Source organism: Zootermopsis nevadensis, unplaced genomic scaffold (genome assembly GCF_977971745.1).
Source record: "Zootermopsis nevadensis isolate Lab colony 2312 unplaced genomic scaffold, Znev_1.0 Znev_ptg000029l, whole genome shotgun sequence".
Taxonomy (NCBI): domain Eukaryota; kingdom Metazoa; phylum Arthropoda; class Insecta; order Blattodea; family Termopsidae; genus Zootermopsis; species Zootermopsis nevadensis.
Genome location: NW_028259161.1, coordinates 7,062,628 through 7,088,496, shown reverse-complemented (window position 1 = coordinate 7,088,496; position 25,869 = coordinate 7,062,628). Strand labels below are relative to the sequence as shown.

At 36.2% G+C, this 25,869-nt stretch overlaps 1 protein-coding gene across 1 annotated transcript in view; it reads left to right on the top strand.

The window, feature by feature from the left end:
* Window positions 1–25,869, top strand: part of LOC110836165 (nephrin) — a 700,179-nt gene that overhangs the window by 143,214 nt on the left and 531,096 nt on the right. Inside the window, exon 5 of the mRNA XM_087358243.1 lies at window positions 1,684–1,833. The gene's annotated coding sequence lies outside the window, so the exon portion shown is untranslated. The remainder of the gene's footprint in view (window positions 1–1,683; window positions 1,834–25,869) is intronic.

Sequence of the window (25,869 nt, the reverse complement as noted above, 5' to 3'; positions counted from 1 at the left end):
TGGACAATATCCGTCATAGTAATCATAGTATTTCTGTAATGTTACCGTGTTCTTGATCACCACTTTGTCATCTTGCAAGTAGGTACAGTCGTTTCGAGGAGAATATCTCCTCAATCTTCAAGGTTTTATGTCAACCGCGTTTGCATCCTCCTATTTTATCTCGCTCTTTATTGCCATTTTCTTTTGTGGATCCCTTACTTCTTTTCGCAGCTCGTGATTTCTTTACGCCCGTTTTGTTTCGTCTTCTGCGTTTGCCTTTATCCGATCCTTCGCATTCCTTTTAGTTACTTGTTCTCATATTCGCATTGCTTTAAATTTCTGCGCCTTTCCTGTGCCTCTATATTTATTTATTTCATGCATAGTTTTCGCGATCCGTATATTGTTTATCTTCAGGCATCTTTCGTTCATCTCTTTTCCATCCTGCTCCAGGCTAGAACCATACTTAGTGGTCGAATAAATACGAATACTTCGCTGCTGTTATTCCTCAGCATGCAGCATGCAGAATGCCCTGTGCTATTCTTAATTTTAATTTTGAATACACAGTTTATAATTTGCCGGTTACAAAAGATCTTGGGGCGATTTGATTTAAAGTCGATAGAATACACTTTAGAGCACTGGGATCTATACCTGAAGCGAATTCTATGCGAAAGACTCGTGAATACTCTATCATCATCATCAATGAGATTTTGACACCGCGGGTTTCACTAACTTGATAATTTTGGAATAAATAAATTTCGCCTCCAAATTCAAGTTTCTCGATTTCTGCACAAAAGACACCGTCGGGCGACTGAAGTGTCCGAGCTCATTATTCTATAAGATAAGAGCGTCTTAGAAAACAAAAAAAACAAAAACAAAAAATCTCCAAGTTTATAAAGAACATTTTTAAGTCGAGAGGGATGGACTTCAAGGGTAGTTCTAAGTAGCGAGATTTCGTTCTTTTTTATTCTCTCTTAGTTCTTCCACGAAGAACTTTCTCTGACTCGTCAGTTGTGCTTGTTTGATTCATGGTGACGTCACAGCGCGTTTTCAAGGGTTTCCAAAACTGTACTATCCCTACTCACACACTGTACTAGAAACCGCCTCTGATGTCACATTTATCGGACTTTATTCACCATTAATAAGGTAGTGCCTAAGTTTTCCGCGCGTTAGTAAGGAGTATCGGCTTGTTTCTGCGCAAATATCCATTGGTCCCTCTTCAGGGCTGAAAAATATGAAGACACTGTTTTCTTCGAAACCCTATTATCTACATATGAGTCCACACGACGTCACTGCCTAGATCAATTCATAGACTATCAATGAGCCTTTAAGGAACAGCCACCGCCATTAAAAGTAGTAAATATTGTCATGAATGATGATTATTCATCATCATCATCATCATTATCATCATCATGTAGCTTTCATGGAGTTAGGCCATTCGTTGGCCTGTTCCGGCTTCACTTTTCAAAAAGCCTCTTCAGAGGTCTTCCCCGACATCTTCTTCCTTTTGGTACATAATTTATTAAAATTTTGGGTAGCCTGCTTCTTGCCATTCTGTCTACATGTTCAAACAATTTTGTTTTATAATATTCTATTTTTTTCTAATACTGGAACTATTTTCGACTCCTCTACAATTTCTGTATTAGTTTTGTAATCCATCCAATTGTATCCTATCGGATATGATTATTAACTGTTGTATTTTTTTAGGTACAGAGGGAGCGTATTTCCACTCAGCCAAATGATCACATCGTATATTGAACATGGCGTTTGTTTGAGGCTCATCGCATGAAATACATCGCCTGTGCTGACTGCGAGACTTCTCTTGGTGCCTCTTGTTTTCATGCTACAAAAATATTGGTTAGTTGTCATTTTTTCACTTTCACTTTCAAGTTTTCTTGTTAAAAATTTAATATCCTCCTTTTTATTCTTCGATACTTAACAGCCCTTCTCCAATTTTTTACAATTACACTGTCTTTAAACTTGTTAAGGGAGTAACTCCCCTCTACACCATCTCCTCCCTGGAAACCTACAGGTTACATAATGGACAGCCCCGAGTTGTCTGCAGACGTTCGACGATGTCCAGTGTCCCAATGCAAACTCCAGAATGTTACCAATCTCATGCGAACGCAGATTTAAGATACGAGGTCTTACTCACTTTGTGTGACGAAGAGGGGCAGAAGACATAGAAGTTTTCAGAAGTTCCATCGTTTTATCCCGCTACCACTGTCCGGCAAAACCATTTTAACGTGTCTTCTTCTCCTTCCTTCTTCCCACCATCGTCAGAAAATGGATGATAGCACAATTTGTTCTATCTACATCTTTTATACTAGGGCGAGAAAACTCTGTCCGACGAATTTCTCAGATCGTAGAAATCCCTAGATCACATGTGTTTGAAGCCAAAAAATAACCTCTTACTCGGCTTGCGAGAGAGTTTTCTTCTTGGGTTTTTCTGTTCGCAGAACACAAAGTTTAAAAGTGATACCATGTCACTGGCTTACCTACGAAACGCTGGGATCAGCTACTACTCAGAAGTTACTCCTGTGACATTACATGCTCTCGTGTATATAGAATGACTTAACTTATTTAACGACGCTGTTTCAACTTTAGAGCTTGGTAAGGGATATTAATTTATGTATGACAAAAATGTTAGATATTTGTTATTATATCAGTAAGTGATAATTATATCAGATTATAGTCATTAAGATAATAATAGAAAGTGAGTCGAAACAGTAGAAAATGAAAGCAACCATAAAGTTTCATTCTCCGGGTTCACTAGACGTATTGACAAAAGTTGAAATATGTACGTGAGTCATACAATAATGATTCTAAATGTAATATATCTGTCTGTACTTGAATGTTTTATTAGTTTGAAATTCTAAGAGAAGTTTCCGAGCTTCCTCCTCTTTGTTGTGACCCTGTGACGAATATGGAACAGTGAATGAGAAAGTGGCCGTAGTATATTTAATTTAGCCTACTGTCCCAAAGATTTCTTACATATTTTTAGAAATTCACGTAAAATTAGAGGATAGCAGGTGTCCGGCCCGGGACTTATTGGTTATGAACGAGCTTAATTCGTACTATGCCATGGTACTTTTTCCCCTGAAAAGTGTAATATATGCCATATAAAGAATGTGAACTAAAGTAGTTTCTGCAGTTTGACAACAGATGAAGTAAATATTTGGGATTACAAAACACTGGACGCAAGTTCTTGAAAAGTTTTCCATACCGGCACGAAGTATGACACTTTTATTGCAATAAATATGGAACGTTCTTCGATGGGCTTTTTTTTTTAGAAATGTAGAATACATAGGCTATTTAAAGTGATAAATTCACATAAGCAAGTTTCTTATGGATAGCCGATACTTGAATCTAAGTGGATCATGCGATTCTCTGGTCCATAAAATACGTTTCAGACTTCTCATATATATATATATATATATTAGGATAATATCAAGGGAGAACTACATATTTATGTGCGATCTTCAGGGTCTACGAACTGTTTTCGTATGTACGAATTTTATTGTATCAAGTAGAGGTAATTTTTTTATAAACTTTCGTAAATTTTGTTGTAAAACTCGTTCACTCTTCACCGTATACTCAATATGCTATTTATTAGAATAGTTTCCACTTTACTTCTTGTAGCTAATTATTGCATTGCAATTTAATATCTCGTCAAGCCGACACTGCACATAAGAAGACTGGATATTTGAAGTAGGTGGTGGCAAACAATCAGGATTCGAAAGGATGGCGGGACGAGAATAAATATTCTTATCCCACTTATTGCCAAGTACGTATTTCGTGTTGTAGAAATTATAATAACTACATTTAGCAAAGAAATAATAATAGCCTGACGTCTTCCGGGAACAGATTGGCAGACAAAGACTCATATAGTGTTCTTCGCGTTGTTGATAATGTAGCAGCGATTAATCGTGTTATAAGTGGCTTGAAGGCGTTTATAACTCGTGTTTTCTTTCCTTGATCCTTTCTCCGGGTTATAAAATGTTCCTATAAAGAAGTTACGTTAAGATAAAGATGTTCTTGTTTATCGGAAGCAGTGTGTGCTTGTAAAGTATAATAAAACTTCGTTTCTACGGTCATAATACTTAGATTTACGATATAAAACTGTCGATTATATCCATCGAAATGAATTATATTCGAACGTAAACAAGCCACTTTAGAGAAAAACGTATAAAGTTGGGAGACCTATAAGTTAAATGTGTGTAAAGATGGTCTGAAAATTGAGACCAGTAACTTTTGGTACATACTGAAAATGCAGCTCACAACTTTGCCTTCTTCTGGCGCAAGATCAAGGAACCGTGTGACGAAGACAATGGAGAGGGGAATAGAACCGATGAATATGTGCGATTTTATGGGTGTAGAAGGGGAGGATTTGTTAAAAGAATAAATCGCTTAAAAGCTTCTGGTACATCAGAACGCGAAATGCACAGTCTTTGCATTCGTTTATCGTCGCCAAGTGGAATGGGAAATAGTTGGAAAGGCAGGAATAAGACCAGAGAATATTGCATAGCTGAAAATTTACAAAATTTCCAGACAAGAAATTTGATGGTTTAATTGATTAAACATTTTCTGTCCTTTCTAATTCAACATTCAAAACCACATTCTCTTACGATACAAGCTTTGTAGCTAAACCAACTCCTAGGATTCCTTAAGCTCATCTAACCAAGAATTTTCCCGCTTTTATGGGACCCGAAATTTCATTACCATGTTGACACGTTCCCCCATTCGGTCTACATGCCGCTCCACATGAATCCAACATACACTCTTCCTCCTATTTCCCCAAGATCCGTCTTAATATTATCTTCCTATCCACGCCTTGGTATTCCGAGTGGTACCTTTGCAACCGAGAAAGTGTCAAACAAACTAAGAAGCAAATCAGATGAAATTCGATTTGAGCTCCATATAATGCCCGTGGAAGCAGTGAGCGCGAACTTTTCACTCTGTTTACGGAATGCTACTAGGCATAACCCGTGCGAATCTACGCGTTTCTTTGATCACGGACGTGTCATTTATAACGAGAATCGACAGAATGAGACACCTGTTTCACCTCTCACACGTACAAGTGTTGCCTTGAAAGTGAACAGCTTTGAATTAGGTAAACGTAGGCGTCAGTCGGTAATCGAGGATCATTCAGTGATGTTAGATTAGTTTCTATCTTCTTTTACACGTTTCGCTCTTTTCCATCTACAAATTTTCCAGTGACCTGTCATTTTTAACGCTACTTGTAAAAACCTTCCTGAAATATCTACCGCAAACCAAGAGAAAGGAAAGTCTCACAAAGATGTTTTCACTTCGGTTGTTATGTAGAGGATAACAGCTAGCCCCGGTTTAGATGTTTCTTCACCCATAAGATGGGTTTGTAAAATAGTTTCACTCTTATGTCGTTATTGGTGCAGGGGTACAACTAGTTTTTACATAACATAATTTTATTTATTTTTATCCTTTGAATTCAGTCCAAAGTACTGCTATGTTGTTTAAATTGTATTAACTATTCTCATCCGACTCCGTTATTTTGAAGATATAACACCATAAAGCTCGATGGTAATTATATGTACCACCATCTTAGTGAATTAATACGTCTTCATTTTGCTGATGCAGTATTTTATGTATTTCGTGTGATTTTTATGTAAAGAGCGATTACTTCCCTAAACGTCATTAACCAGTTTATCTTTATAATGCAGATGAGTTGTAAGAAGATGATTGTCTTGTGAGTTGTAGCGCCGTGTAGTTTGGTTAAAGTATACCGACGTTTCAGAAGTCCTTGCTGCCTCCATCATCAGAGCGGAGAGACTGTCTGGAGGTAACACGGACCTCTGAATGTCAGTAAACGTCTACCAGACTACAAGGCACTACAAACTACAAGACAGCCATCTTCGTACTCACCGCCAAGAAAACCTCAAATCTTATTGAGAGGAGTTGTGTTTTCGTTACAGTAGCAATTAATGTTTTAATATTATTTAAATGAGCTTCGGCTTCAAAGGGATAATAACAGAATAATTTGAAAATAACGAGATACGAAACTATGAGATTTGAAATCATTCTGGTGTATCTACGGACATGTTAGCTAGCGTATCGTCGAAATAATAATTAACGTTGAATGTTAAAGAAAGTGGCTGACTTGTTTTAAGTTAATTCTTAATCGCTTGCTTAGAGTAAATGAGGAAAGGCTCCAAAATATTTCGTCCGGGATGTACGGAATCAGGGCCGAGGTTGAAGAACAAAATATCCTGAATATAAGGCAAGAGTGCTACATGCTTTACCATGACGTTCGGTATAATGGTGTTAATATATTTATAATGAGAGCTCGTCCAAAACTATATTACAAAATACAATAAATAATGTTCATTATCATTTGGTGGATGACTTCTATCAGTCCATGGGATCTTAAAAGTTTGCACTTGTACTTTACATTCCTTTTCAAATTCTTTGCGACTTAACAAGCTTTGTCTTGTCATGTTTGTCCCACTGTAGCCAATCTGTTTTCCAAGCGACTGTTTTTGCTGTGGTACTATTTCGCCTATAATCAGATCTATCTGGAATACAAGTCAGGTGTGCACCTGGACCGTTTGTCTCGAACCTCAGCACACGAATGTTGTCTGATTAGTAGTAACCTCACGTCTTAAATGCATTTCTTAAAACAAGCTTTATAATGGCTGTAACGGAGAGGGTTGAGATAGCTATAATATTTGTTTTCCGAACGCAAGTGATTCTCACCCAGAACGGAAATCGTACATTTTTTAAATGTATTCGCTATTATCTACAGTTACTCCATACAAATTACTGAATAACACGTTGTGAAGTGCCAACCGCCACAATGTGATCGATATTGGGAGACGGCAGGTTTGGTACAGTAAACTAATATTTTTTGATTTCATTTTTCGTAGTTCGTCCAGAAAAATTAACTGATATTACCTACAAGTAGAACACGACCGCTTCCTTCCACCTTTTTTTCCAATCCATCACCATCACAATTTTCTATTCAGTTTATGAATTGTCGTTAAATAATTCTAAAATTATTTTGAAATTCTTGCGAATTACATTATAGCTTCTTACAGTAGTTGCGAGAGCAGACAATATTTGCACATATCTTTATTTTATTATTCATTATAAATCCTATCACACATCATTTGGTGTTAAAAATCAAATAAATAATGACAAACGAGTATTTTAAACCACCGAACGCCTCAGCTGAGAAGTTATCACTTCTTTATATCCTGGAAGTCGCGGGTTCAAGTCTCGTCCCTGAGTACGGGTATCGAAATAGGGTTGCTTTGCCCCATTCTTTCCAGGCATACGTCGGAAAAGTACCTTCAATTAGAAAACGACCGTCTACTTCCATATCCTTTCCCGTTCGTTAATAATTAATCATTGGACGCTAGAGATTTGTAGTCTGAACTGCTTACAGAATCGTTAAACAGAACAATTAAAGAATTACAATCAGAAGAGAACAGTCCATTGATTTTGTGGATTGTTAAATGGTTATAATATTTCATTAATCTACACAAAGCGAAATGGATGTGGCTAGAGTCCGGAGGCGGACTTTCGTGAACTCGGTGAAAGAAGGAAGTGGGAAATTCTTTGACAAGCCGAGTATAAAATCGACTTTTCAAAGAATGTCCTGCACCATAGAGTGAGTGTGTGTAAAGAGTGTTTTGCTTACTTTTAGCAGTTCCTCTGCTTACATAACCTCGTAACTTTATCAAACGTAGAGAGTTGTACCAATATGAAACAAACCTCCGAATGTTTGCACAAATGTATATATATTTAAAATGTGCTACGTTTGCAATTACTGAAATTGTACCATGCAACGTAACTACGGCGAACTGAAACATGAACGTGATTGAGTTGCACCAACTAAAAACGAATGGGAAGGAAATAATAGCAATTGTTGGCCTCGGGATGATGTGTTCGGGTGCCATCACAAGTGGAAATATGTTTTGAATGTATCCAGCAGTAAAATTTGTTTGAATATCGAGGGAACCAGAACACTTTGCTCCATTTAACGCCTCCATGTACAGTGTATTGAGCTCCTGCGACTAGAATTCCACTACGACGAGTCTATTGAAAGTTGACGCTAAAATTTTCAGTTTCGCTTTTTCTGGCAGTTTCCCCTCCCCCCCCTTTCCCAAAGTCATTCTTTTTAAAGAAAGCAAGCACGTACTATAAGGATCGACTATCATCGATAAGATCGCGGAGGTGGGATTAATGTTTAAATTATCCGTAGGAGCTTTTATATTTTGCCAATATAAAATGCCACATACCTCTTTACAACTTTCTTCGTTTATTTCTTTCAAAATAAAGATAAATTAAAAAACTATTTAATGGAGATGAAATGCATTCATCCCAGTTTCTCCACACTTATCATATAATAATACATTTTTATTTATATTCACCCTAGAAATGGACTCGACTGTGTGCCCCATTTTGCATTAACTATTTACTGAAATTATTTAATGGTTAAAGCGAAAAGATTCCGCCAAAGGAACAAAAATGGGATAGCTAACAGCGAGTCTGCGTTGAATGAAAATTGTAAATGAAATTATAGTATTGAATCTGAGACCTGTAGGTCCTCATCCTGCGTTATCTTTCATCTTTAAGGACCACAGTAATAAAGAATTAAATTATTTAAGAGCAGTATGATTTAAAATTACTTCTTGAAAAGTTCACACGGACGTTTTCAGTCCTATTTTTCTCACTCTTATAATAATCAATCTTATAACATTTCCCACCGCCCATAATTGAGGTATTTAATATTAAGGTCATATGAAATGGATAACAATAAAATTGGACCATTCAAGTATTATAGAACGTTTTGTTTAATTTGCTTGAGCTCCATCAGACAATGAAATGACCCTACCTTTAATGTAATTATGTGGGGGATTTACATACAACGAAACGTTTTAAGCTAACAGTAAGAAAATTCTGCACGTTTACTTCTGCATTGGGATTTGGTTGTATTTATTAATTAGATTTGAAATGTTTGTGTATATTTTAATGTACACTTTTTTACGAATTAATTATTTTTGTATATTTTTCTTTGAGTTATTTATAATGATTGTTTACAGAATACGAAATTTCTACAGATTGATAATTTAATCTCTTAGCATATCTAATTATATACGTATTCCTGTTTTGTTTGTTACACACGAAACAGTTGTTTTTTCAGACTTAAAATATCATATATAACTGTTGAAATAATAGATACAATTCGATATTTTGTAACAAAAATTGCAATATTCAAATTCCATGCAGCTATATAGACTGCCCGGAGTCATGTTTTTGCTTGATTGAAATATATTGAACGAGTGTTATCAAAATATATGGTGCAACGCACTTCATTACTGTTTACAATATGACGACTTAAATTTGATGTGAATTCGAGGGATACGTGTTCACGTGTTTTGCGAGTTCAGAATTCCTTATGTGTAAGCCTGTAACAGGTGGTTCTTACTCACTGTTAACCAACGATGATTTGAAAATAGCGCTGAAGAAACCTGCTGTATCTTAATATCCCTGGAAGAACTGAGAAAAATACGGAAACCTAGGTTACGATAAATTATCTCTATTTTGAGATTCGAAACCGAATACGAAGTATGAATGCCATTTACTCCATCGAGGAGATTCAGTTCACTGACACTCAGGCGTCTCGAACAATTGTGAACGTGCACCCATATGTGAACTGATACGGGAACTTGGCAGGAAAGACTTATAAGCTCCTAATCACTACACACGTAGCCTTTGTTATTGTCAGCGTTACTGCTAATGAAGGAACCGCCAGTAAACACAAGGTTCTGTAGTTGGAGATAAATCCGAAATGTAGGCTGCTGTTAAGAACAGAATCGCGGACGTCGAATTCGGAGAGCGTTAGTTACTGATGTACACTCAAGTTTAAACTGCTGTTTTGTGAAGTCGTGACAAGTCCCTATTAGCGCTTTGTGGTAATTATTATAACCGGTGTTTCAGGGATTGGGGGAGGAGTTAGGTAGCCTTATCTAGTCCCAGCGCCTCAGGGGTAGATCGTAACTGAAACAGAAAGAAACCCACGTACAGTAATGCCAGAAAGACTCTTGCAAAGGCCAGTTCTTATTCAGACTTGCAACGCATTCCCTGCTCATCACCATCGGGAAAATAGTCCATCGTTGTATCTACCCCGAACCGACGGAGGCAATTTTGCATAACCTAAACAATTCTTCCTTCGTTCACCAAATTCTAAATTATTAGATTTTGACGGCCTTCTATATTATCGGTCTACACTTTTCTAAGCCTCCTTAAAATACCACAAGCTGGACACTTCAGTTTTAATATGACATTACCTGGGCTCGGATCTCTGTAAGGGCTAGAATTTGTATTTTATTCGCGTTCTGTCTTACTCAGAAAACCTACAACCCCTGCTTCGGGTAATGGTGCCTGCGATCCCATGAGCATCGCCCAGATGATGGAGGCAGTAAGCATCTTTGAAACGTCGGTCAGTTTTTACCAGACTACACAGCGCGTCATCCCACAAGAAAGTCTCTTTCAATGCGTGTTTGTCTTTATATAGGGGCCTCAGAACGCAACCAAAATATATTTCTGGACTTAAGCCGTTGTTTTCCCTTGCATTCGTTGAATTCGTTAACCTGTGCGGTGGTCGTGATTTCCAGCAGCGGGAGAACAAGTGATGGTTGTCAGAATACAAACCTGACAGACGGAGACTATTAATGTTTTGTACAGCAGTTGGTGGGGAGCGAGGCGGCATGTTCCATACGCTTACACGTAATCTGCGTCCACAGCACGAAGGTGGCTACCTGTTCCTCGAAGGTAGATGGCCTATGTATTTTGTGACGTGGTTCATTACGTCATAATTACAGAGTTACTAGGTTACATGTTCAACTTGCTTCCCGTATTCATACGCCGGTAAAATAATTCAAACACAATGGGTTCACATGTCTCTCACCAGATTTGCAGAGGGTATGCACGGATGATGTAAATTCTAAATTTCACGATTAATGTGTTACTTTTATTATGAATTACCTTATTATTTCTGTTTACAAGAAATACTTTCCTAATCTGCTTTCTAAGAAAAGTATATGCGTGTTTGCATGTGTGTCTATGTGTATTTTAAAGTAATATGCAAGAAGTCGCAACCCATTATAAGTCGTGGGGAATTAATATTAATAACAGATTAAAATGTATCATGCTCGTCTGATTTATTAAATTGGAGATTAATGTACACAAAACTCTCCAAGATCTTCGAACTAGCAAGGCGGTGGAAATGATTCAAAGTAATGGCGGATTACAAATTTCCTGATAAAAACTCACTGTAACTTTCGACAACTTATCCTGTGCGATGCGTCGCAGAAATTATACCAGCGACCACAGCATGCTACCGACTCTCTGCTTGGCAGCATGTTTCACTGGACATCCAAGCCCACTGTTCCCACAGCAACATGTTGCCCGATTACTGGACACCGCCGCCTACAGCGATGTGTGAAGAAGCAGGCAACGACCGCATCATCACACCCAGAGACCCCGCACAATACGGCTTAATTAGCATAACAACTGTGCCTCGCTGAAACGATCGAACATGGCCAGACTATAGGATTCCTTAAGCTGGAGTCTTTACTGTTTAGGAAGACATTTTCTACGGTTATGGTAAATCTACAGCATCGGTATTCGTGGGAGAATCTTACACTATAGACGAAATGATACATGCTTCGTTTTCTTCTTTTAATTGTTTGGCTAACGTGAGAAAAAATGTTAATTTTAGCCCTGTAATTTGTTATAAAAACGAAGTTCATTGACATGTATGAACTGAAACACTGGTATTTTATACAAATTGTGTTCCATGAAAGAGATTGACCAAATGTTATTGCTTTTATTGTTATCATTAGGCTGTTATTGTAGGCAATTATATTATTTAAATTATCAACTTTGAATTTTTTATAAGTTCAGGGGAATCGAGAATAAACTATAGGCAGTCTATTTATCATTCATAATTTTCGTCTTAACTGAAATGAATGCTGCAATGTGATTCACCGATACTACGTGTGATATATTGAAGTATACGCGAGTCAAATAGTTTTTATCGGCACTTTTCATTAGGCTTAAGACACAAATGAATATGCGCATATTTTACAGGATAATTGATAACCAGTTTTATACAGCAGATGGTGTTACTACTGCGTCTGAAATCTCTATTCATGTGCACCCACTTTTGAAATAATATTTTCCTTCAATCATTCGAAACGAATCTGTAAGTCTGGGTTTATCAGGAACGTACGTACTCTATCATTATCCCGTTAAGCGAAGAAGTATACAAAAACAGGGAGTGCTAAGTAACCCAGGAGGCATTTCTGTTTGATTCCATAATGGTGAAGCAGGCATGTGTTTACTCGGGTAACCTGGGCAGTCATCGTGAATATCAGGCAGTTCGTGGTAACCAGAGATGCAACCGAGAGTGAGAACAAGTTCCTGGAGCGACGGACAGACCGTGATATTAGATCGCATCTATGCTAATGATAACGAGGCTGTATGGATGATGAAGGCTTCTTCAGAACACCCTGCGGGCTTGGAATGTGGGAGGGAGGTTGAGGGAGAGCAGCGTATATGAAATAAAGACAAAGAAACAATGAAGAAAAAAGATGAGAAGAATAAACAATGAAATTGACGGAGACACACAAACATAGAAAGAGAGAGAGCGAGGCAGAATAAATTCATAATAAAATAGAACTAAAGCAGTGAACGTACAGAGAAGTAATGAAAACATAAACAAAGACCGAAGGAAAGAAATTAAGTAGAGGAAAATAAATTGGTGCGTCAGAAAATGGAAATGAAGAACTCCCTCAATATTGTAGCATTAAGCGTTCAATCGGAAAATTTGTTTAAGACTGATAACGAAAATACACTAAATAATAAAAAATATTATTATTGTAGTAGTAGTAGGTAGTTGTAACAGCAGCAGCAGCAAAATTGCTATCTTTAATCACCGTATGACATGCCTTTCATTGTGGTGGCCCTGAACGTTCTGTCTTGCATATAAAAAGTCTGATAGATGAGCAGTCTCATATCAACTCTCAGCTTCATTATAGTTGTGGGTAGGCAAAAAAATTCGCCTTGATCATATCAAGTGCTTGTCTGTCAGTATATTCAGGGTATAATACATGGTAGTCCTTTGGTTGGCCATGAACGGAGAAAATGAGATACAACATCAGAAAGGCGTCTTCAGAAAAAAAATAATTTACGTATCAACAACTATGCTTTAATTTCAACAACTGTTTTTCATGAGGACTGGGTTTCGCAAGTTTTCTTGTTATAAAGACACACAGATAAGTACGTGCATTCATAAAGAAAGGCTAACATTTCAGTTACATGATGAAAACAGTGGCAGTTCAGTGTGTGCTGTCTGTTAACAGCAGTCGGAACTCTCAATCGTCTCTTCTGAACTCAAATGCCTTGCAACAGATATCCTAGGGAGGTGAGTCGAACTCGGACGCGTGGAAAGGTTTCAATTTCAGCCGTTTAGCAAAATCAAACAGAACGATACTAGAACATTGACCCTGAAGGACCAACACTGTATCGTTAGTGACGAAGTTTAAGTAAAGATTTACACTTTTATATGAATATTTATTGATTCTTGGGTTATTTAACGATAGTGTATCTATTGAATGGGTCATATAGTGCCAGGCTATGGAAGATTGTTATTAAATCTTATATTATCCCAGAATTCGCTAGCAGGGATTAAGGAAAACCACGGTTAATTTAGCTTCTGGCAATATTTGGAGTTTATATATGGCCATATATATTTTCCTTCAGAACGTAGCTCAAAAGTTCTGAATGCTTGCTTTATTGTTGAGAGTAATTTAATAGTTTTACAGAAATATGTTGGACATAGCAACAGAACAGAAATTAACTCAAGTTGATGATTGATTTTCGGCGAAATGCACATACGATTCCGCGCCTTATCGATTCAAACTAGTTGTAAAAATATGAAATAAGTCTCGAGGAGGTGAAATATAACGGTTAACTGAGGAATGTGTTAATGGGACAATCTGAGAACAACAAAAAATCACTTCAGTAAGGTTAGATTATCGCGGCTCTGACTCGAACAGTGTACCCTCCGAATACATGAATGTAACATAAGGCTATTTTCACTTTACATTACTGCCGACGCTACCGATAATTTCAAACTACGGATTTATGTCTAGTAATGGAATTTGAGACCCGAAGGCCTGTTATCGTTTTAATAAGAGCCTCTGACTAGGCTCTGTTCTGAGCACAAGATCCGTTCCATGTCCTAAAACTTTGTTTAAGTTTGTATTATTTTAAGAGGAGTACGTATCACGGAGCCCAGAAGTTGTCATAATTTCGTACTTTGATAACGAGAGAGAGTTATATGTATATTTACTTATATGTAGTCAAAACTGAAGGTGATTCTGTTGGTATTATTCCTGATTTTAATATAATATTTGCCTGTGATGGAAGTTCCAAGTAGTAAACACTTTTATGAGGCGCAAAACTGTCTAAAACGTAAAATTATTTAATTAAACTTGAGTTTAGTAAGATAAAAAGTGTTTCTTGACTGAGCAGATATTAGTTTCTGTGTTCCATGGAGTTATTTAAATCACATAAAAGTAATTACTCCGAAAGATGGATATCCTTTGCTAGGAAACGTGTCTCTAGCAACGTGAGTTTTAAGAATGTGAAATATACTGAACTGACTTCGGGCAGGATCTTTAGACGGGCATTGAAGATAGCAGTATTGACGTTTGGGCTTCTGTTACCAGAGAGTCGGATTACTCAGATTCTTGAGAATTATGTTATTTTCCTTTCATGCCTCGTTCTAACTGATCTAATTTTACGCCGTTCAGTTTTACAACCCACTCCTGTGTCTGGTCCGTATGAAAGTTTTATGGTTGCTGTACTCTTTACTGTGACCTAAAGAAAACCCTAAAACGGTTCGCTGTGTGACGGACAACAGCTGTTGTACCTAATGTATTACGGACTGATATAGGGAGCGAAGGAGCCTGTTCTTTATGGAGTACATCTACGACCTCTACCGGCCCCTAATCTCTTTTTCTTCTTCTACTACTACTAACTCTAGGTGTAAATGGGACGATCATTTCCGGACTTCTATAATTTTCTGCATTCTTCATGTGATTCAGCGTAGTTCTTTCTTCAGTGCTTGTTCTTCTGTGCTGTAGGAACATACCAACGTCCTCTGTCGCAATCCTGTTGCTTATTGTATAGTATCATGGAGTGTGAAATTTTCTGCTTTGTTACAAAGAGCATTAAATTAATTATTCGGTTTTGTCCGTCTAATCACAATTATATTTAAAATTTAAAATTTACAAATAAGATAATTAAATTATCATTTTATGTTCCATATCGAATAATCGATTTACATTTGGAACATTTTTACAACATGTTTCGGTTTCATCGAACCATCTTCAGGTGTAAAATTATATCAATAAACTTAAAACTCAACTACAATTTCTGTTGTGTAGCTTTTTGTGATGTTCATATCCAGATTATGTTCACATATTGGAGCGAATGTATTGTTTGGAGTGAATGCTTTTGATGTTCTACATCGGTCAAAGATGAGAGAGTAGACACGTTGATGTGTCTGGAGTTGTCTAGAAGTACTAACGTATCCGAACAGTCATGGTTCAATACTTATCTTATTTGTAAATTTTAAATATAATTGTGATTAGACGGACAAAACTGAATAATTAATTTAATATTTGATTCACAATATGACGCAATTATACTATCTTACAAAGAGCATGTCACACAGACTGGAAATTACAAGGAAGCTTTGCAACATTTACGTGAACGTACCTTGAAATATCAATATTTGATCTGAATTATCTCTTGCATGTTGCCTGAATTTGTCTCTATCGATACCGACTTCTACGTTAGCCACAGGTGGAAATATTAATCTGTGAAACGGTATCGTGAGTTTACGACAGTGGTTCTGAACGTAGTTTACATGAAAATCTGATGTCGTTGTTGTGGAGAGGAGAACGAATGTGAGAATGCCGCTGTTTCATTCAAGGGTCTCGCCCAGGTTCAGTGATGACTGAGTCCGTTTTCCATCACTTCACGGGCCGATAGTTAAGGCAGCCACCAAGTAAGACGACACAAAATATACGGGAATGCCGATCTGGCTTTTGGAATGCGACTGGGCCAGTCACAAAAGAGGAGAAAAAAACGCCTCTCGTAAATTTCTACTTCCTGTCCATCTATTCTAGATACTTAAAAACTGATTGACTTGTACCAGAGCGCCTTTCACTCAACTTGATTTCAGATTCAATTATTTATTCCTCTCCTCTTTAAACTTCGTTAAAAAGATTTATGAATAAAGTAAAAGGAAGAACTCCCAAGAATGGCGAGTGTTCAAGGTAAACTTATTTAGAGACATGATGATGATTATGTTCTGAGTTATGGCTCCGTACAAACCCGTTGGAAGATATCGGCGTTTCGGAGAAACGTAATTCCTCAATCTTCAGAGCTAAAGCCATTGTTTCTTAAACGTTGGTATTTACCTAAAAGTCTACAGTCTAATCTATTAGCACATGTTTCAAGATCTGTCATGCACAGGGGAAGTGACTCTGGCTACACGATTTATGTTCGTTAACTTGCCAAAAATTGGCTTGTGTAAATAACCTTTCGAATCTCAACTGCGATCAAGTCCCTGCAGGCAAAAGAAGAATTGTACATAATACAGGCTTAGTTTACATAATTATTCAAAAACTTTTTATCTCTACCGAAATTCTATAATTTGCGGTAATACATTCAGTTATTAGTAAATTCTATAAAATATATCTTACAAAGCTAACGGTAGTTCTTCAGAGCTGTGAAATATTTATATCGATTTATGTCGTAAATTGTACTAATTTCAGGATGCTCTCTACATAATGCACACGAAAGTGATTTACGGCTCCTAACGCGAACATTACTTCCTATAAATATTAGTCTCCTAGGCTCCAAAGCCATGTTGTTATGTAAGTAGACACTAGTCCTGAAGATGGAGATAGAATGTTTCTCCGAAGCTTTTATATTTTCTTACAATTTCATGTGGCATTTCAACCCAGAAGATCAATATCGAAATCTTCACCGCCGCGAAGACTTCAGACCTCATTTACTTCTGGTTTAAAATTACAAATTCCACAAACCTTTCCAGATCATCCTAACAAATATTCACTTGGACAAATTACGATGCAAATGACCAAATGACTGAGTCTGTGGAATAGAGACGAAACGCTTAAACGAAGAAAGAGAACTGGTATTTTATGTGGTATAAATGTGATCTGGATTTCTTCCCGACTGCATAAATTGTCCCTTATGTCTGGCATTTTAACCAACGTTTAATTATGCCTTAATGTAAAGCGTCAGAATACTCTAGTAGGGGAGTGAAGTTATTAATGAGCAGAATGATTAGCGTTAATGAATAGTGCACATGAACATTCATGCCCTGGGCGGAATACGAACCGGCGACTGAACAGCTTGAAGCAGATGCATTTGTCTTAAACAGCCACGCCCATCCTGACTGGCTCATTTCAAGCTAATGTGAAATTTATTGCTTTAAAGTACTTGAAATAGAATCAGTAGTACCAGCATTATAAAAGTCTACCCATCCAGTGCAATAAATCGGAGACTAAAATGCGGGACGAATATTGTAATGTCTCTCCTGCCTCAGTACCAACCTATCTGTCACGTGGAAGATTCCATTATCATGAATATTGTTATGGAAACCCAGCGAAATCGGTACAGAAATGTAAAATGCCGTAGCTATTATGTAAACAAATTAGATTAGTAGGATTTTAAGTTTGTATGGCGGTGAATCGGAAAATGGCTGTCTTCTGAGTATTTCTTCATCATTAAGTGGTCCTGATGATGGAGGCAACAAGGACCTCTGAAACGTTAGTAATCTTCTACCAGACTACCTGGCGCTACAACCCAGGAGACAGACACCTTAAAATTAGATTAGGTTGTTTTATGATCTGAAGCTTTCAGGGCGACTAAGTATAATGAACTCTTCTCGGGCTACCAGAAGTGTCAGTGGTTGGTTTCTAGAACCGTCTTCGTCCTCGTTCTCAGGTTATTGAAGTACTACTCGAGACACTGAAAATGTCATATTTGGTGTGACGGAAAAGGAACTAGTTTGATTTCTCGCCTTGTTGAGTGCTGCAGCATAGAAATGAAAATTATGCTAATTTGTAGACTTGTCCTGTGGACAAAAGTGAACATGGCGCAATACATGTTGTCTATATGCGCATCCATTATCTCCCGTAGCGTTTAATATATTACTACATTCATAAAGAGGTTTATAGCCCTGATTAAATCCACAAGGAAGGGAAGTAAAAGCAAGTCACAACGAAAAATGAAACAATAAAAATATAAGCATCATCATCAAGGTCAGTTTGAAATGTGGTCATTCATTGTGTACATTCATTACAGAATTTTATGAAACGGTAAATCTTCTCTGACATAAAGTCAGACGTATACCTTAAAAGTGACGGCTATATAGCAATTAATCCCTTATTAATACTTTTGTTGCAAAATTTTCAGAGATGACATTATTTATTGTATAACTCCTTAGATTACAATTTCAATACATATTATTTTGAAAGAACTAGAAATTTATATAAACCTTCTTAAACGAGTCTAGCTCAGACAGCAAGAGATCTTTTTTAACAGGCATAAAGAAAGAAAACTCGAGATTTTATCTGTGCAGAATGCATTCGCCTATTTGTTCTGTAGAATGTGCGCATTAATAAATAATCTCTCTTCTGAAACTTGTAGTAATAATAAGACTAAATTAGTTAAAAACTCAATTTATTTTGACTCTCAGTTGCATGGCAAACAGTGTTTCTTATGCCACTCATAAATTGTTCATAATTTCTAGATTTGACGTCACGGTGGGCTGAATTGGAATGATAATAATATAGAATATTTAGGCTTATTTTGCGCTTTATGATTAATACATAGTAGGACCTGCATTCGCGACCTGAATATTGTTTTGGTGGAATCAGTACAACGTAGTGATTAAGAAAGGTTTGAAGGCTTGAGGTAAATAATTGCATAAAATCCTGACGGGCGATTAGCCGCTTTAAATTGAGTTAAATTCCAATGTTTCGTCAACCTCGACTTCTGCCCCGGTGACTGAGATAGCTTGTCTCCGAAACATTTGTTTTTAACTCAACTTTAACGCGGCTCTTCGCTCGAGAGAATTTTAAACAGGAATTTACTTTCTTCGTCTGAAAACAAGTTTTAACTGCTGGCTTCATAAGCTAATTAAATTGTGAATCTTATTAAACTTTTATGTGATGTAATGTCGTTTCTTTTAATTTTCCGATAGTAACTTTGGTCTTAATATTTTGTAAAATTTTCATTGGTGTTAAGGGAACGTAGTGACTGGAAGATGTAACTTTTTGCTACTTTAATTTGTAATGTTGTAAATATATTTTATATAAATATGTGAATCCATCACATCCATTTCTTCGATGTAACAGTTTCGTTCTACAATTGTATTTGAAAGGTACTGATTTCGAACCTCGCCCGAGTTGCATGATATTCTGGTTCCTAGTTTCCTTGCAATATGACGGACTACTTATAAATTCAGAAGTAAGATACATCTCATTAAATTTACCCGTCTCGTTTGATGCTCTATAGTCTGTTCAACATAAGAATCAGTGAATTGAAGTTGGAAAGGAAATCTGTTTTAGCAAGCCATTTTTACCTTTTTATTTTCCGTAAATCTTAATATACGAATTTTGAAATATTTTAGCTGGTGTAGGACAGTTCAATGAGCTTTGTATCCTGTGTTGACCATAGAAATAAAATAGTGTTTTCAAAACACAGCACATTCCCAAGCCCAGTCCATTTTTTATTTTCATTGTGTAATGTTAAATGCGAATTTCCCATATTTGTACTGCAATTCAAATTGGGACATTCATAACGCTCCATAACTATATTTGCTTCTGTAATTACCAAAACGACAACCGAGATGGTACTTTTATACATCTTAAAGTAAATTTATTCGCTTGGAATTTTTTGAAAAGTATAAGGATTGTAAAAAGATAACATCTTTTGCAGTAATGCACTTCAGAACGCGTTAGGAACTCCGCACACTGTTAACTAGTTTCACAAATTATAACCAACAGGTAATTGTGGAAGTCAACCAGAAGTGATTTTCTTTAAAGTTCAGAATGTGATTTAATGATATATTGATGTTATTCCACGAAACCATATGCTGTTTAATCATTAATGTATTACTCCAGGATGTTCTGCTGTGTAAAATTATGTAATATTGTTATCAACGAATGTTGATATATTCGTGATATTAACAATCTGTAATAGCGCATTTCTGAGCTGTTGAATCCTTTGGCGAGTGAAAGATACCTTATTCCATGTATTTTAAAATGAATTACAGATTTTGATAAGACTGCCAAGCACGATTCTATATTTTTTTTGCCTGACAATGATTATTTGTTTGATTATATTAATGTTAGCTATTTTTAAAGTTAGAGGTTTTATATTTCGGGTATGAAATAAATCTTAAAAAGACAAATAATTGTTATAAAGTGTAGAAATTAGTGTTATAGCTTGAATAACTGGAGAAAAACGTCCGTCAGGCTGGTCCATAGTATCTACTACCGCAAAGAGGATTAACACATAAAGTTATTTTGTATGATCGTCTGCCGTGGATCTGCGTAGTTCCTAATTATGATTACACCGTTTTATGTGAATTAAGTTATAAATTATTCTGTTTTCCGTTTGAAGTAGGATGTTGTATGTTTTAATGCGAAAGTTTCATCAATAAAAGATATGAGTAGTTCATTTAGCCTAAAGCGTGATCCAGTATTACAGTCAGACATCCTGTTAGCTGAAAAAGTGAAGTTCTCAGAAAATATAATGCGGAACGTTGTAATTCACGACAATGATTGCCCTCTGGTGGATAAAATTTCTAGCCGTAAATCTTTTCCGTAATATATGTGTACCTCCGTGTTAGATACAAGAAAGATATTACATTGTGGATGAAGGCGTTTGAGTCTTCTTATTCATTTTACAAATCGTACAGCTTTTAATTTCGTTGTTAGGTGTCCAAGTTAACCGCACTTCCATTTCTCTTTAGTCCAATGAAATATCTCACGTTCAAGTGCCACTACCTTATCTGGAAATCTGTCGGTCTTTGTCGGTCGTAGAACACACAATTGTAGCTCTGTAAGTTTTGTCTTTACTGTTGTCAAAGCTATAATTTAATGTGAGGCTTCACTGGATAGAAGCGTATGATGAGAAGTGATTTCAAGACATTTTAAAACAACGAAGCAAATCAGGGTTATGCATTTTCGTTTAATATGCAGTTAGGGCACATACTTTTTCGTAACTTCCCATGTATAGGCCAGTAAATGAGTTTAATAAAGAATTTAAAGATCAATTAATTAACCGAATGTCAAATATAACAAGTCTGGGAAACATAACTTTGTCATTTTGAATTTCACTGAAAGACTGCAAATACAGCTGATAAAATTTCAGATACCAGTAAATCACGTGAACATTGAAAAATGTATTCGACTTTCAGCTTTCTTCTGTGGTTAATACTCTGTGAACTTAAATGTCAACTACTTTTTGTGCTCAACAGCCAAATCTCATGGTTTTCTGAATATGATATAACCGGTCTCTTTACCTCAATATCTAACATCGGATATGCATGTGTATATATATATACTGATGGACGTTTTAGTCATATAAAGTTGTAAGTCTGGTCATGGAAACATTATAAACCATTTGACTCACAAACAGTCGTACGCACCATAGGTAATACATACATGAAGTGACCCTCTTTTCTTACGAAATATGGAAAATAGACTAAAATCATGTTCTGCACTGCAACTGAATTTGAAAATGTTTATGCTTTAAGCATACATTTACAATCATTGTGCTTTATAGAAGGTTTTCTTCACACTGACAAAAAATGGAACGTTTTCCAAAATGCCCAGTCCGGGGAATAATTCGGCTGAATCTACAAGCGTAATATGATAAACATAACATAGGCTGTAAAACAGACACAGTTAACGGAAGACTTGCGGACATGATATTTTACTGAGAAAATTTGTAGATTAACATTTTTAACGTTATTCCCTGAAACCTGATATGGCCCTGTAATTTTTTCAGTTCAACTCCGTGACCAGCGCCCACCTAGAATTTTGTTAGCATTATTGAGCCCAGATAAGAATTTTTTAGTCGCTGTGTATATGAAACGCAGTAGGTAGTATACGTATTGGGGTAATTTAATGCTTATGTAGTAGAACGTCGTTTGCCGTTTGATGTTTGGTTTTTCTCATTCATATTTTATCGCACGGGTACAACAAAATATGGATATTTTACATTGCCACAATATCATGGAAGTGTAATCGCCCTATAGTGGATACAATCCAGATATAAGGTGTTCGTGATGTGGGTGCCGTGTGATGTATTGGGTCTAACTATGAGATTTAATCCAGAGTCCTCTCAGATGCAACCCAAAGAAGCTGATTAGCTGTAACTACTCCAAACGTTCCGCAAATGGAAGCAGAGTCTCGACCTAACACTTAAAGCAGTCCCACGCACTAGAAGCGCCACCTGAGTGGGGCAAATGTGTTCTTGTTAATTAGAGGTGGGTTACTTTGGCCAATGTTCAAGTCTGAGGACTACCGCACTCCGCTTGAAGCCATAAAACCTTCCGCCTTCCTGCCAGCGTAGAATACAAGGAACAGTTTCTACGGACTAATGACTTCTTAGTTGTGTCATTTACTTATTTGTTTCTATTGAAACTTGTAGTCGCTTCCGATCGTAAAGCGAGACCTTTCGCACAAGGGCTCATTAATGAAAACTGGAGATATGTGTTACATGTATTCTCTTAATTGAATTATTTAAGTGGTGGTCTGCTTGGAATACTTTTGAGTTGAATAAAAAAGACGTACAGCTATTTCAAGCTGACATACAGGCTCTAAAGAGATAAAAAAATTGTCACTAGAAAAGCAAAAGATAATGGTTTTTGGGTGGTCCAGTTATTTCAACGATTCGACTGAAGACCCCGATAATGAATACGTTCTAATTATAATTTCTTCAGCTGAATTTTAATTAAGTAAAAAAGTTTCTCTTTCATCTACTTTAGAAACTTATGGTTCGAAATGAGGTGGAATTTTATTTTTGGGTTGTTGTAACATATCCGCATATTTTTAATAAATAAACTGCAGACTTGCATAGTTATATATTGTAATTTATTATGTTCCTAGCGCAAAAGGAGTACTCGGCCAATGGCGAAGTATGGATTTGTTAAGAGTGAGAATTGTTGCACAGCGATCGATAAATGAGACTGTATGAACCTTCATAAAAATATTGTAACCATGAATTAATTGTTTAAAAATAGCATTAAAGGAATATTAACTAAGAATCTATCTGTGGACTCAACGAATATTCGATAATACATTTATTCGGTTTATTCGTGACTAGAAGAGTTTTGCTGATCACAATAGATTGTCCTTTACCGTCTTACATAATGTATACCTGCCATACATTTAGCCACATATACAAACATAATTAAATTTTAGATTTAGACACATTATTAATACAATTATTTAACATTTAATTAATATACGTTTACATTAAAATGCACACCTTTATAGACGAAGAGAACAGTGCTATACTATAGTTCAAAGTGACGGTTGGATGAAATACAGGTTCCTTCCTAAAAACACGTAATTTCCATCTAAAAAGCGTTGAAGTTAAACATTGCTGTACTTTATTGATGTCGTCCATTAACGTATCTTGGCGTATATTAATTCAATATATTTTGATAGTGGGAAATATTAAGTATACTCTGAAACTGCATTTATAAATCTGATAGACAGCCTCGTTCCAAGAGCACACGCCTCGACAGTGTGGCAGTTTAATATAAAAACTAATCGAGCACTCAGTTATGAAGTCAGTCAGATTAAGAATAAGGCCTTATATTTTAAATCCGCCTTAGTAAGGTACTTTTGCGTCATTTTTTAATAGCGAGTCACTGTCTTGCATATACTGGTTTATTATAATAATAAATTTAAAATGTTCGTATGAAGGACACATAACTCTTAATATGATACGACTGTTTACGTAGAACAATTTCTACAATTACTAAACTGTTAGATTTTAAAGTATAAAGTTAAACAATCTTGTTTTCAATCATTAGGGGCTGATCTCCATATTCAAGGTGGGATAACTAAAACTCGATACCATCTCTCTCATACTTTAAAACGCCCCATTCTTCGCGGATCCATGGCCAAATTTGATCAACTTAGATGTTTGTGAAATTATGATGCATTTGTCTTAATGTTTCCTGGAACAAGATTTCGACTATAAGATGTATTTACAATCTTTCAATCCATGTCATGTGCATATATCCGGATCACCAGACAGTGGAGAGTTTTAATTGGCGGGTGAGTCCTTAATTAAACATTCTTTGCTGTTCTTAATGTCATCACATAGCCATTAAACCCCACTGTCATCAGCTCTAGAATTATTGTATGTTAACTTTTCCTTATGGGTCTGGATGGCTTTCCGAAACGTCGGTAAACAAGTAGGCCACAACACGGTGTCGTCACCCAAATACATAGAAAGAACTAGGTGTATATAGGCGTAAAAGACTGATGATTTCTATAATATAAACTTATTTCATAATCTCCTAAATTCATGTAATGTTCTTGGAGGAATATATTTTGTATAAGTGCAATTAAAGGTTACTAACGAAAGACGAGAACTTTGCTAAAAATCATTATCAGTTTGATAAATTAATTATATCACTACGATATCTAAAATCCATACATTATAATATTGTAAAACAGGTGTTCCAGAATGTTTTTCAACTCCAGTGAATTTTAACGAATTTTTTACCATCCATTGGAGGTATATGTTGAATTTGCTCTGTTCGTCATTGATACCGGACCTGACATTTTTCATATAACTCATGTGAACGCGAGTTAACAATATATGACTGACACAGCCTGTCGTATAACTAATGACTGGTAGAATATTTGTTTTTCCAACTTCATGAAATAAATGAACAAAAAGTTAGAATGGTCTGTAGCAAAATATTTATACAAAAATAAGGTGAAAATTATAATTCCTACTCTTCTGTCTGATACATCACGCAGTATTTTGCCATTATACTGAAATAAAAGGGATTTTATCGATAATGTATGCAAATAGTAACTTTGCTGCACAGTGTACGAAAATAAAGACAATTGTAATTAGTTCTACTTCGGTAACTGAATGCTGAGGTAAATTTAATTCTGTTTAATTAAAAAAATGGAGTCGGCAGTTCATTACGCCTACTTCGTACTGCTGTAGTTTAACTTCTCTTCTAATTTTGATTAGAAAGAAGTAAAAAGACTGCCTCGATTAGAAAACTTACTTATTGTTGTATTACATAAACATAAAAGTTTTACGTTTTAAATGTTGTTACTTTCACGGGATGTCTGGATTTCTCGGACACGATGGACACGTGACATATATCTGGTAATAACAAAGACATCTGACAGGATTTAATATGAGTATTATCTCGTTGATATTCAACAAAATTTAGGTTTGTTTATTATGTAGTTACCTGTACGTGCCATAAACATTATCTACCCTGCGTATTAGTATATATAAACTAATTTTCATCGTTTAGGATTGATATTACTTTTTCCCATGTAAACTCTATAAATGAGTGTTTGTAAAATGCGTTGTTTTAGTGCGCATTGTAAACGCTGCCTAAGGTACGCCCAGCGCAATGAAGTGTTCCAGTCTAAGTCGATCTAAAGCTTCTGTTCCACCAAGTATAAAACTGTAACCTGTAATTACGTATAATATCATGCTGAGACCTCCTTGTCA